Here is a 14856-nt window from a genome sequence, read left to right as displayed (position 1 = left end):
AATGGGCGCACTTAGTGTGACTGTTATTTTGAAAGAGACGTTTGCTTTTTCTCTTTTAGGTCTAGCTTATGTTTTATGTCTATTTCAGGTAGAGGTAACAGTTTGAAAAAGAAGCAATGGTTTCAAGTGAAGGCCTTTCTTTGCTTGTCTGTTATTTCTTCCCCATTGGTGAGCTAGCGGGTTATATTTGGAAAGATGGTATGAGGGCAAGTCGCTGCTGTTCTCAAGTTCTTGACTTTTCACACCCAGTGGCTATGGCAGATGCAATTCATGGCTGACCTCACATGATGGCTTTGGGTATCCCTATACTGCAGGCAACTCTGTGCTCGTTGGGTGGGAGATTCTTTCCGCCCTAGCTTTCATTTAACTCATTCTGCTAACAACTGTTAAGGCTTGCAGCAGGGCCTCCAGTGTAGGCTACCCAAGCTTCTGAAGACATATTATCCAGTCTGGGAGTATTATTCATGATGCCGTATCTGTCTCACTGTTGGTCTTTGTGCTAACTAGACTAAAGCTAACCCTTGGGTGCCTCACTGAAGTGCAATTGCATTGCCTCTTAGAAGCACTCTATGAGATGTATCTCCCACATAGCTGGGGAAACCACTGTCCCTCCCATCCAAATAGGAGGTAGGACTTGATTTCATACATGAGTTGCATCTGAGCGTTTCCCAGAGTTAAATGAATTGTTAATGTTAACAATGATTCCTTGTAGCTGAGTATGACAGTCCTACAGAAGGATAGGTCAAGACTGGTGTGTACTGTTATGTTAAACATTTTCTAAGTAGCACAGAAGGAACAGAGTGGAATAAATCCAAATAAAAAAATGAGAGCAGAGCTAGAAGGATTACAAAATATTTTGCAATCTAGGAAGAAATGAAGGGTTTGGGATAACCCATCAACTTCCAGAAGTTATCTGTGAGAAGAGGGGTGGGCAAGCTGCTCCTGATCTGGAGGTGCAGAGAGAAGGCTTTCACCAGTGGTGGCAGGCTATAAGAGTAAAGAAGGCAAAAAGTCTAACGGTAGAAGATGAAAGATCTCTCATGTCTGAAGTGCTAATCTGAGACATGGTGTGTTACTGTGGGCAAGTCACCTGAGATCAGACTTTCCACATGCTCAGTGTGTACACTTAAAACCGCACCTTTCTAATGCCTTCCTAAGGGTAGTGAGGGTACAGTCAGTTGTATCTGGGGCATTCAGTGAGGACAGAGATAGAGAAGGGGGAAATGAGAAAGGGGAAAGAAGAGCAGTAGTGAATTTGTGAAAAGTCTTATGCTTAGCCAGGATGCTGTTGAAGTGGACTGTGGAGTGGATGTGAAGCTGGCAGAGCAAGGAGAGGGTTGAGCAACATGGTTGTGTGACCTTGTAAGCATGTTTGAGGTGATGTTAAGTGCCAAAGCTTTCAGAAAGCATCAGCCAGACAGCCCTGGGGGATTGGAACTGGAGGGAAGGGATTTCTAAGCAAAGCTTATCTGAATTTGCTTGTAGAGGTGATGAACAGGTGCTCACCCTGCCTGTTTGCCTGCTTCCATTTTCCTGTGTCAAGGTGACAAAGAAAGAATTCCCCCTCAGAAATCATTGAGTTGGGTAATGATGTGAATCTCTGATAGAGGCCAGAGAGTGAGTAGATAAAGCTGAGGGCACTCACTTGCACATATGAGAGCCCTGGCATCTCATCTCCTTTGCCTTTCACTTGATTTATTGCCTTTTCTCCTCCCACCCAGAAGCCTGCTACCCTTATGAAGGGGGTAGAAAGCAGCTGTGAAATCCTTCCAACAAAAGCTTTCAGTCCAAAGGTAGACAAGGGAAATTTGATTGAAACAACAATGAAAGGAATCCTCAATGCAGAACATCTACAGCAAAAACTTTGCACAATGCTGGCCCTGAGCAGGTGCTGTCCCCACAAGGAAAACAGCCCTAAGAATTTTCTGGGTTTGCTGGGGCTTTTTTTTCCAGCTCCACCAGTGCTGGTAACGCTGGCAGGTGAAGCATAAGCCAGTCTCTAGAACTATCAGTGGTTTTTAAAGCGCAACAGTGAGTAGACCTGCCCTGAGCAGAGTTCTATGACACCCTGTCAAAGCCCTTAGCAACAGCCTTTCTACGCTAGGATTCCCTGTCCTGATAGCACTGTTGGAGCCGCACCAGCTGTAGCAGCAGTGGGGTAGCTGGTTTTAGCAATACAGAGGCAACACAACTGAGTCATTTCTAGTGGGCAGGAGAGAGTGAGCTCCAATGTCTTCACAGTCTCTTTCAGGCTCTTTTAGGTAGTTATCAAACGCTGATTATAGAGAATAAAAGAGAAATTGTAAATGCTGGAGTATTTACCAAGTGCATGTGAAATTAGTTTTGTTAGGGAGAGAAGGTTTGGTAACAGCAGTACTACAGATGTAGCACAGGTCTCTGGCTTGCTAACGCTGGCAGGGCTCTTCTCGGGCTCTTTATCTGCAGGGCAACACTTGGAATGGCAGCAATGCCAGTAAAATCTGTAAATAAACCCAGAGTTGAGCTGCTCTGGGATGTGTTCAGAGACACGGTTTGGAACATGGAGGGGAGAACCTGAAAACTTGAAGTGGCTGGTGAGGAAGAACAGGGCTGCTGACTCCTAATATGGCTGTGGCTCTGGGGTTGGCAATGGAAACTCCCCCTGAAGTGTAAACCTTGGAAGGGTCATGCCTCTGACACTGAGCTTTTACTGTCAGGCTGCAGTAACAGCCAGACTACTGTAGAACAGAAAAGAGTAAATCGCCCTATATCTTTGGCACGTCTACTCCATGTGTTTCTTTCCTTTCCTGTGCTAAATGGATATCATTTGGGCTTTGTGTGGATCACAGGACATGCATTGCAATGGTACAACAGCTCTCACTGTCTGCTCAAAAGCTTCATTTCCTCCTTGTTTTTCATTGTTGTTTTAAAGTGCACTTACATATTTCTGGTTATTCCAGCTTTTACCACCTTCCAGATTCTTCTGTGCAGAAAAAAACAAGGGCACGTGGAAGAACCATCCTGATAATGCTCATAAATTTTACTGTGCTTTTTAATTATTTATCCCCATTGCTTCATTCTCATATTTACAGCTCAAGTTCTACCAGCCTTGGCTTTGATATGGTCTGTTCTCAAATCCCAGAGTTTGGCTTGATTATATCGGATGGAAGCTTTCCAATGAAAGGAGAGGGGAAAAGAAATATACTAACTTTCATTACTTAGGCTTCTGCAAATTACTGCTTCAAAAAGCCCCTGCAGTTATGCCAGTGTGACATCGCAGCTTTCAAACAGCAAATACCAGGAGAATTTGACCTAGTATTTGCTGCATTTTGCCTTGTTACTGATTTTTTTTTTCCTTCTAAATCCTCTAGCTAAATGTTGTGAAGAACAGGCACCAGCACTAAGATGTGACCAGATTATTGCTTAATAAGGAATTATACATGTGTAACTGAAAAAATTCATTAGTCTGTGGTTGGCTGGATCAGCCACAAGAGCCAGATGCTGGCTTTCAACCAGTCTCGCAAACTCCATGATGGTGTAGTGACCTATGTTGCACTCAAGGCTAGTGCATACTGCCTGCTCTCAATTCTCTTACTTGTAGATGTGGGGATGAAACCTGAAGCTGTGCTTTGGCTGCCGCAGTAGTACAGTCTTCCTGCTCATCCTCCCAAAGTCTTAATGCATCCTGCATGTTGTATCTCAGTCACCAGCTGGGCAAAGTGCTATATGGAAAGCAACATGGGTGATCTAACAGAGAATACTATTTCTCTGACTCCTGGGCATACTACTAAACTAAACATACTTCTTTTTCTTTCTCAGGACCCCTACCTATGCCATTGCCATCTTATATAGCACATTGTTGTTCTTTGAAATGCTAAATATTTTGAGGTAGTGTGGTTGCAGAGAGCCTCATCTCTGACCTGCAGCTCGTAGGTTGCCTTCCCTGCAGTAAGATGTTCTACTGCTGTCCTGCCTGAGCTGCAGAGAAGAGGACAGGCCAAGGACAAATTCACAGCAGGAGTTGGAGCGGTGGTGCATCTGCTGCTGTCTGAGACTGTGGCCTTTTGTGACGGCGGCTCAGCCTGCTTGCACAGGTAGCTTCTGCAGAAGATGTATCCTCATTTGCAACATCTATCCTATTTAGTTTGAACCTGATCATGTCCTCAGATGACTCTTCTGCCTTTCCTGTCACAGCTTGGAGATCTTACCTCCAGAAAGCTGCTGCAGGGCAGTGTGAAAGTTGTTCCCTTTCCACACCTGGGCTCTTTTTCCTGCAAAGATGTTATCTCTGTGTGCATACTACACAATACAGCAGTATCCCCATTTCCCCCTCCCACCTATCAAGTGAGACAGAAACCACAGAATGGCAGAGGGAGGTGAAGAGTGGGATGGCTTTTTTTCCCTGCTAAACCTTTACTGAAAATCCCAGGCAAGTTAATAAGCTTTTCTCCCTGCTCTGCAATTGCAACATCTATTTTCCCAAAGACTTCATGCTTACTGACAAAACTAGTCAGCATTACATGTTTCTAGCACCATTCTACATGTGTTTTGCAGTCATCTGTCTCGACAACACACAGTAGGTAAAATTGGCATTTCTTTTGTGTACAAGACAGGTTTGAAAAATTTCTTATAAATTGGCTATTGGTGTTGACTGAAGGCACTTGGGTCACTGAGGACTGAGTTTTTTGAATGAATATCTGGATTTCCAGAGATATTTAGATGTGTGAAGATGAAAGGGAATGTAACTGTAACAGAAAGCCTCTCGGCAGGTTAAAGGCCTAACTCATACAGTTAAAAGGTAGTTCTGACCTCAATATACAAAGGGGCCTTGAAAAATCCTGCTGAGTGCTAGCTGCATGTTTAGACATAAAAATGCACTTTAAATTCAGGTCAAGATGCCTAATGTGAATTTGTAAGAGAATGTTACTTTTTCTCAAGCATGTTTATGGATTGTTCTCAATTTGAGACTGAATTAATAGTACCAATTAAGCTCAGTATTGTGTACACACATGGCTTACAAACTAATACCCCAATACTTCCAAGCATGTTCATATTTCGCAGCATCAGTTAGGACCATCAAACTGTAAAGTGCCCAATTCACAGTAAATTCAGTGCTGAAGGGCTAAGTATGTATGTGAGGGAACACAATCATCTGAAGAGATGAAAAGTGGCGGTAGCTGGAAAACAGGAGAAAATTGGTGATGGCTTCTGCATATTTTTCTCCTATATATTTTGTTGAAATTCCACTTGCATGTGAGCTTTTCAGGCAGCTCTAACTCTGATGACCATCCTTTGGAATTTAGGTAAGAGCAATATACCTAAACTGCCTAACCTGTACACATAACAAGGGAAATAACACTTACTTAGTTGGGAAGCACATGGAGATTGATAAATGGAAAGTGTTGCATACACGAAGATTAATCGGCATCAATACCTTCTTCCACTTGCTCCCTACTGCAAATGCGAATGTACAGCTGTGTGCTGTCAGTGCTGCAGCTGATGTGTAAACAGGTACTCACACATTCAAACCACGGCCTTAGTACTACAGGCAGACTGTCACTGGACACTCACCGACAGGCAGAACTAAGTAGGGCTATAGGGTTATGTTATGACATATTGCCAGTTTGCAACCACCTAAGTTGCATCTTGTCACGCAGCACAGGGAGAACGATTCCAGTAGCTATGCTTGCATGAAATGGCTTCTTGCTCTGGCATATTCAAAGAAACTCTGCAAGCTAGCTCTCTTCCCTAGAGGTTTTAAGCTTTAAGTTTCCTTTGGCTGGACTTTATGGATGTGCTTCATCTGAATAGGACCAGAGGGGAAAGTGAAGTGCCATATAAAATCAAACTGATGGATCTATTTCTAGAGCCTTGTCATATGGAAACAGTACCATTAGATTAAAAAGAACAAACACAGTTTTTCATCTCGTGTTCAATATCAGTCATTCCTTCTTTTGTTCTGAAGCATCTGACTTTTGCTTAAAGAAAAGGCTGCCACACAAGTCAGCCTTGTTCTTGGTAGAGATCAAGGAAGATGGTGCTTTCTCAGTCCATCAACTTCATATATCATGTTCTTTTCAAGTCTCTTAAATTGACCATATTTTTAAAATTAGTTTCCTTGAAAAACTTTTTTTTTGTTTTTGTTTTTGTTAAAAAGACCAACCAAACAAAAACCCCAGACAAAATAAATGTCAAAATCCTAAGCAGTGAAACTACAGGAATGGCTGAAATGAAAACTCAAATTTCCCATCCATTGCAGCAGCCTAGTTACATGCAGTAAAGGTTGCTATTTCAAACACTGTTGTTTTACAGCTCAAGAGCACCTTTCATTTAAAAAGTGCTTTTTAAAGATGTACCCTGAGATTACTGCTGCCTTAGAGATGGTTTGTACTAACCAGTAGTCAGGGAGAACTACAGCTCTTAGCCTTGATTACTTTGAAACCAGCCTCCCTTTTGTGCCCTCAAATAGCTCTGGGCACAAGCAGTGACATGTTCCATACCTTGCTACCTGGACTGTTGGCAGCACAAGCTGCCCTTGGATGCATCACTGCCAGCAATTGATAGTATCCATAAAGGAAAAATGTTGCAGTTGTTTGCAGGCAATATAGTGTGAGTGCAGGCTCATTTTCTGGCATCATAAAGTCCTGGGTACCCCCAAGCTCTACCTTCTCTTTTATAGTTCACCATCAGAGACTCCTCAATGGCAAGGCACCTGCAATTCAATTTCTCTTAATGAGGACAGAAGTCACAGTTGCCCTGCTGAGATTTGAGCCTAGGGTTCCTGGGTATGTCACCAAGCAGTGCCCTTTGGCTTCATCATGCAGTAAGCAGGGTTTCACCAGGTACATGGGTTGTGTCCCTCTCCCTGCCCTTACTCTGGGTGTACACAGCATTCAGAAAAGTTTGAGGCAGAATGATCCAGAAGCAAGCAGAATGGGGCTGGCTCTCTCCCCTGTGCACTGAGCACCTACCTTGCTGTGAGCACAATGTGCATGTCAATCCCTGGGGTCTCTGGAGCAAAAGCTGCTGGGCATGGTGAACTGATAAGCTGTGAATAAATTGACAGCTAAGAAGTGAGCCAACAGACCACTGGGCCCTTTCTCACTAGTAACTGCATTGGGATTGGAAGACAGCTATCTGGGGAAAGGAGGGGGATTTAACCCCACTCACTGATATGCTTTAATTGTGTACGAGATGTTTTGTAGGGCTGGGCTGGTGCTCGTTATCAGATGTGACCTCAATAAGTATCCTCACCACTCCTCTTAATCAATCAAGGATAGCGTCAAGACCCTTTCTCAGTCCCCCTCCATGTGTCCCTTGGGTGGGAGAGCTGGATTCTCACACTGTCAGTTTGAGACTGCCTGGGTGATGAATCTGTTAAGAATCCTATCTGGTTGTGATCCTTCCAGCCCCTTCATCTTGATGTGAATGACAAGTTGTCACAGCCTGCCTCAGCCATATTGGTGACATCTGACCCTAGAGAGGGAGTTGACAGGAATGGGAAATCTGAGGTATGGCTTCTGCCTGAGGAAGCAGTGCCAGTTCTGCACCATGCTGTAAGAAATGCCTGGGCATTTTTTTGGCAAGGATTTATGTGTGTTTTGTGTACCTTGCTCTTCTTTGTTACCACTTTGAAGCTAATTTAATTTAGAGCTGTAAAGAATAGGTTGAATTTTTAGGATACAGCTGTCTCTCCTTCTGTACTTGTTGTACACAAGAGACAGTAGGATACTTGTAAGGATGCCTGGAGGATAACCCTGGAGTGACTCTTCTTTCTGGGAGGCAGAGATGAAAGAAGCTGGAAGGCTATACCTTTTCACTGATTTTAACCTAACGGGCTCCAGGGCAGGCAGAAATGTTTGGAAGATGCTACAGTGAAGGCTTTGAGCTGAACCTGGGAACTGAGATATGCTTATTGTATCAGCCATGAAAGCAAGAGAGGACCTCACACTGGGGCTCCTGCATCACAACTCTAACTTCTCTACAAGGAGCAGCACGTCTTTCAGAGAACACATTCACTTCAGCTCACCAAAATGCAAGATAGGAGAAAATTTGCTCCTGGGGTCGTTGTAGGGTTAAAAAGCAGGGAATCCTCACTCCTTTTGCTGTTAAGTCTTGTTGGCTATTAGCATTGAATTTGGCATCTGTGCACACTTTTTTCCTCACAACCCTCCTCTTAGAGTTAATAGACATATAAATCTTTAAAGATAGGGAGGAAATAGTGTTCAGTGTGCATTTAATTTCTGTACCTTTTTTGTTTGCTCACTAATTCTGTTCAGCAAAATGAATTGCATCACAGAGAATAGGTTCTGCAGAAGATGTATATTTGTATTAAAGACAGTGTGTGCTTTTCCAGGGGAAGAAAAAAAAAAAAAGGCTGGTCACTGGAATTGAAGTAACCATTAGAAAAGAAGTGTATGATTTTTTTTTTTAAATTTGTTTTTCCCTTTCCTTCTGCATTACACCAAAAGCACATCTGTGCACAACAGCTGGATGTCCAGACTCCACCTGTCGGCTGCGTGTGGGACTGTGAGCAGGCTTTGCCTTTAGCATAAGTTTTAATGCCTAGCTAACAAGCTGGAATTAAAGTGGACATGATGATGGGTGTTTTGTGTAAGTCCTAGACCAGCAATGCTATGAAAATGCCAGCAGCATAAGCAGCTTTTGCCCACCCATATTTCCAAGACTTGTGAAGCTGCTGGTTTCAAGCCTTTAAAACAAATCACTGTGCAAGTGCCTGCATATTTAAGATCTGTATTTCTGGGCCACAGGGGAAATGACTATTCAAGGCATCTGTCTCAGATGAGATCTACCTTCTGGTAGGATTTATAAAGCACCTATTGCTGTGGTGCCTACATGTTGTTTCTAAATGTCTCTCAGTTGTCAAATGTGAAATTGTCTTTTGAGTGAGTTTCTCTGCGACTGTATAAACTCCTGTAGTTAAGCATGAGTCCCAGGGGTTGGAGGCAAAATGCAGTCACACAATATGTACACTCAAGGGCTCTTAATTTCTCCCAGAGACAGGGGCTATGGAAGTTTAGGGGCTTTAAGCCTGTAGGCTGTAATACCTTGAGCCCTCAGTCAGGGTTCCCATTGTGCTAGATGCTGTACACATATATATTGCACGGTCCCTGCCCCCCGCTGCTTGCGATATAAATAAACATGACAGCAACAAGTGAGTATACTGCAAAATAGCAGGGTAAAGGGCAAAAGGAGGGAGCACGGGCTTGAAGCAATGTGGGTTGCCAGGCAGGGGCAGAACCTTTTCTTACATTTCTATAAAAATAGTACTGTACATCTTTATTATCCAGATGTGATTGCCTTTAGGAATTAGATCAGGCATCAAGTTGAAGAGGTATTTAATGAAGCACCAAGTCATTTGCTTTCATTCAATAATTCAAAGAGGATGTTTTGTGTTTAAGCATGTAAAATGTACAATCTTGCAGGAGAAGGAAGGCTGGTTAAGTTACTTGGGGGCTGATCTGCAGAGCCCTTTTGGATCACTTTGTTCAGTCTTTGGCTTCTCTGCTCTTTCCTGTCCATAGTTCCAAGCTAGTCCTGAACAGGTGGGCACCAATGTCAATGTGTCCTGAGCCTTAAAATCCTTTCATGTAGTCCACCATGCATATCTCTTGTAGTGAGGTCTTTCATTTTCAGGAGTCCTTTTTTTTTTTTTTTTTTTTTTTTTTTTTTTTTTTTTTTTTTAATACTGGGGTGGAACAGCAATAAATTATCTATTCAAGAGACAAAACCAGAGGCACAGCATTGTCTGTCATACTGCCCAGCCCTACAACCTGTGAGCTGAGATCAGAGTGGAGAAGAAAACCTAAGAGATCCCGGCTTTCAGTCTCCTCCGTCTGCAGTGATTTCCAGCTAACACTGTCCTGGTAGCTCAGATCTAAAGGGTGACCTAGGCAAAAGACTTCTTTGTCTATGCTTTTTAGCAGCCTGGTTTTACTGGCTAATCCAATTGTGCTTTGGCTTGGGAAGTGGAGTTTTTCTTTGTTGTTGCTCCTGGTTCCTAAGCACAGGATCTGGAAGTTGCATTTGTCTATCTGTCTGCTAGTTGTACTCCTGCCCTGATATCCAAGCTGCTGACTTGGAAACACTTCAGAGATTTCCATTCTTCAGAGTGGCTGTCTCAACTGCTACTACAGGGAGTTTTTAATGTTTTTGATTACAGAGCAGCATTTATTATTATGCCTTTTAAGATAGGGCAACTTTATTTATACATCGTTTTTATGAAATATATAAATGAGCCTCCATTGAGATAGCTGTTTTGTCAATCCCAGTGTAAGATTTTACTAACATATTGCCACAAAGAATAGAAAATCAGAGGAAGGCATCTGGACAGATTTGGCAGGTTTTTTAATGATTTCTTCCACCCCCCACCCCATTCTGTCTTGAGACAAATGCAGAGTTCTGCACTGGGCAAGCTATCAAATTCTCTGGTCTAGCATATGGCTCATCAAGTCATCTTTCTTGTGCTCTTAAACTTTTCTTCCTGTTCCCATCTCCCTGCCCTCCCTCCCCTCTTTGCTCTCATGCACAATTTATTATCTCCTTTCTCTCTGTCTTCCTGTCCCAGGCTTATTCATCTCATTATATCTTCTGATGCCAGAAAAGATGTTGTTGGTTTGCCATACGGTGTTAAGAGGTGCTGATATTATCACAAACACCATTTGCCTGCCTTGCTGTAAGCCTATTGATGCATCCATCAGCTTGCTGCTGTTTTCAGTGAAAGTCCGTTCTGCATTCTCTTCTATGACTTCTTATTTGTTTCCCAGAGGGTGTTTTGTATGTTTGAATTTGTTCAGCATCAAAGATAAGTAATATTCTGGGGATACTTGCCGACAGCTGACTTAAAGTGTAAATTACAATGCTGATTTAAAGTCCAAACTTAAAACAAATGCAGGTAGGTAACTCTACACAGTGTAGGTGTGTATCCTTTCCCAGGATAATTGCGGATGCTGAGTTTGCGTAAGTTCAAAAGTGCCCAGGCAAATATATGGAAAGAAAATCAACTAAGAGCTAAAAAGCCTCCCAAAGGTACCATTGCTAGCTTATGAAATCTCTGGACTGCAAATTGCTGGAGTCTGGTCTGGAAGTTCCAGCACTGTGTTTTTGCTGTGGTCTTATATGCTTCCCTTGGCCACTGTTGGCCACAGGATACTAGACTATTTGGACTTTCAGCTTAAGCTGGTGCAGCTGCTCTTTTTTGCCCTGGCTAATTAACTTTGCACTTAGAATACCTGTTTCTCATTTCACTTCCATTTTGTCTGTGATTAAAATGTAGGGATGTAAGACTACAGTCATTCCTGGATCACTTTTTTCAGACCCTTCCCTCATTGGCAACTGAGCCTAAGAGTCCCATTATAAGCAATTCAGGCTCCCTTTTCAAAGTTGTTAGGTTGTTCGTCCCATTGCTGCCAAGAGGATGTTTCAGAGCTTCATTTTCCAATGCTTAAAACCTATCCTTTAATTTCCAGTTGAAATTTATTCGTGGCCATTTTATACCCATTTGTCCTTGTGCCAGCTTTGTTCTTTAGCTTAAGTAGCTCTCTGCCTTCTTCAGTGTTTACTTCTCCCCCACTCAGTGTGTCTATGGAGAACAATCAAGTCACCTCTTAACCATCATTTTGCTAAGGTGACAAAACTGTGACCTCATGAGATATGTCTCCGTTACCATAATGATTTCCTTAGCACTTTTCTGCACAGTTCCTTCTGAGTACTGCACACAGCTGTTCAGGTGAAGCCTTGTATGAAAACATTCATGCTTTCCCTTCTCTACTGGCAGTGGCTTTCCTGAGACCTGATCTGTCCTTTTCGTGGTTGTCACCCTGCTGGGTCGTGCTTGTACTCATCCTCTAATGGGCTCTCATATTCAGGGTGTCCTGCTCATTTCCAAATTATGAACCCCTGCTCATAACAGCGATTCTTGTTAAACCCTAACTGTGTAACCTTGCACTTTGACTATTACATTTCATCACATTTCTATTGCTTCAGAACTCAAGAACATCCTGTTACTCCCGAAAGATATTCTTAACTCCCTGCTATTGGCAGCAGCTCCTGACTTCACATGGTCAGCAGATTTTGTTAGTATATTCTGACTTTTTGTGCCAAGGTCATTAATGAAAAGATAAAATAAGATCAGTCTCAAAACATCCTTGAGGATTTCCACACATAACTTCCCTCCAGACTAATAATTCCTCTTTCAGCACAACTCCTGTCATTGCCTCTTTAACCAGTTCCTTGTCCATGTTGCAATTCTTACACTAATCCCTATGTTCTCCAGCTTGGGTACTAATTTCCAGTGTGGCACCGTATCAAATGCTTTATTGAGGTACACCTAAACTAGATCTACCACATTTCCCTTGTCTAGAAAAATCAGTTATCAGAGAAAGATATCAAGTTAGGCAGGCTTGATCTACTCTTGGTAAATCTGTTTTATCTGTTTTGCAATTTACCCTCATGTCTTTAATTATTTTTTCTTTCAAAATTTGTTCTAAAGCAATGCATAGTATTGAGGTCAGTCTACTGGGTCTGCACCTACTTAGGACTAACTGTAAAGTACATGCTGTAGGACGTACAGAACACTGCATATTGCCTATGCCAAAACCCTTGTGATGAATTGCAGTACTTGAAGAGATGAAATGTACTAATTTGGTTCCACTTTATTTTATTGCAGTACTATGTACAGGCATGGAATGAGATGAGGATGTGTCTAGGCTGTTAGCCTGGGATGTGGGAAATCCAGCTAGCTACAGCTGCAGGTCTGTAATGTTGTTTCAGAAGTAGGTGGTGACTATGAAAGTTCCCGATTCTGCTCAGTGGTGGTGCTGGGATCTGGGTGATACTTCGTTTAATTTTTTTTTTTTTTAGGACATGTCTGAATTTTTCCATCCCATAGAACCATCTGGGTGGATTTACTTACATATTTATGATAGTCTTGGGCTTCTCAGCTTTACAAGCAAAGCAGTGGCAAACCTGTTCCACCAGGTCACATCTAAAACACAAATAGCTCCTATCCCTTGACTTGGAGCAGACCAGCTCCCTCCAACCCTGGAGAAGAGAAGTGACTGGGATAGTTAAGACTATTGAAGGATCAGCTATGGTATGGCTACGAACAGTTTAGGTCTTCTGGGGCAAGTGTGATGAGGAATTAGAATGGAGACTCAAAGTTAGGAGGAATATGAGTTTACACTATCTGAGAACATGGTTTGGGCGGTCTGAGGTCCTCTGGGGATGAATGAAATTGTCTGTGTACAATGTGGTTTACATACCACCAAAAAGTATTGGAGAATCCAGACTTGCTGATTGATTGGTTGATGGGAGGTTTGCTGGCAGTGCTGACATTATGATGGTGGTGTAGCTCTTCTGAAACTCTTCGCAATGCTCATAAGCATCCAGATGCTTCATAATAAACCAGATGCCTGCAGGAAATCCTTAGATCTCTTCTGCTTGGAGCTAGAAACACTTTGGTTCTTCCTTTGTTGCTCTGCTGTTCTGGCATGTAACTGAGACATCACCTTAAGCCTGCAAATGTAGGTATGTAATGTAGTCTCCTTTACAAGATACATACTTGAGTGCGAGCTTTGGGAGATGCTCTGGATGGAATGTTACCTTGCTTAGATCTGTTTACTTCGTCCCAAACTTTAAACTTGGGGAAAGATTGAGTGATCAGTGACCATCACTTGACAAATAGAGTATCCCTTTTCTGAGCACGCTGAATAGCTTGTGGATGACAGTTTTCTCCCACCAGCTGAATGATTACTCTTTAGGTGGAGTTAAAGCGGCAATGAGAGCATGACTGTGCTTCCACTGGTGAGATTTTTAGCTACTGATTTCCTGTTCTATCTGTATTTGTGTGTGTTTCTTTTGCAGTTTGTTTGTAATGCTGTTGTTGAACTCTGACAGATTCATTATGAAAGAATGACATTAGATAGGGATGTCGACCCAACATCAGCAAGAGCCAGCTCTTGAATTTTTCTTAGTCTCAGCTGCTGTTAGGACACACAATGAACAACAGCTTGATGACAAAAAATATTTATTTTTTTGCTGCAGGATGATAATTGGCTCAGTATGGAAGTTAATATGATTTTATTTGGGGATTGGTTTGTAAAGAGATTACATTTTAGGGAATCCTTAGACATGGAGGCTTTTGTAGCTGTATTTATTTAATCAGCTGTGGGCACTTGAAACCTCACAGCAGTAAGCCAGGTTAGAACATGGATCTTGCTCCAGCAGAATGTGACTGGAAAAGAAAATCTTCTGTGGGGCTAGTGGGATGGAGATTGTAACAGACAAGGAGGAAACTTGCCTCCAGGTGGTGGGGAGCAAGGATGTCTCAGTTCAGCTTTTCAAGCTGCAAATGTTACTGACCAGCTCCCATTCAAACCAGTGCGATGCTGACTCAGGCAGTTTGAGTTGCTTACCTGCACATGGAAATGATGCAGAAGGTCAACAGAAACCTCTCTGTGTGTCTCTCCCCTCTAGCTGCTTACTCTCTAAGCTCCATGGGGCAAGCAGTCTTACCACAGAGCTTTAGCATTTTTCTTGTAAATCCTGATCTGAGTGGGGACCTTTACATACCACTGCAGTGCAAGACATTGTTAGAATTAACCCAAAAGAAAATTTAATTTCTCTTAAAGCTGGTGGGAGAGGATGGGGGTGAAGCTTGTTCTGTGAAAACAGGGAAGGGAGTGGAATTTGCCTGGAAATACTGACATGGATGTTCCAGCTTGATGCAGAAGTTATCATCTACTGATGTAGATAGAAGCACTGGTGTCTGGAATGGGCATGTGCTGAGTCTCCAATACAAAGAAATAGCTCTGGGGCAGCAGTTTAAAGACTTGCTTCATTACTTTGGATATGTGG

At 42.6% G+C, this 14856-nt stretch overlaps 1 protein-coding gene across 2 annotated transcripts in view; it reads left to right on the top strand.

Annotated features, from left to right (window-relative positions):
- The window catches only part of AGBL1 (AGBL carboxypeptidase 1), a 304599-nt gene that overhangs the window by 34476 nt on the left and 255267 nt on the right, over positions 1-14856 (top strand). The window lies entirely within an intron of this gene.

The sequence above is a fragment of the Aquila chrysaetos genome, chromosome 5 (genome assembly GCF_900496995.4).
Source record: "Aquila chrysaetos chrysaetos chromosome 5, bAquChr1.4, whole genome shotgun sequence".
In the NCBI taxonomy this organism is placed as follows: Eukaryota; Metazoa; Chordata; class Aves; order Accipitriformes; family Accipitridae; genus Aquila; species Aquila chrysaetos.
Note: the sequence above shows the minus strand (reverse complement) of the source record. Positions and strands in the feature narration are given on the sequence as shown.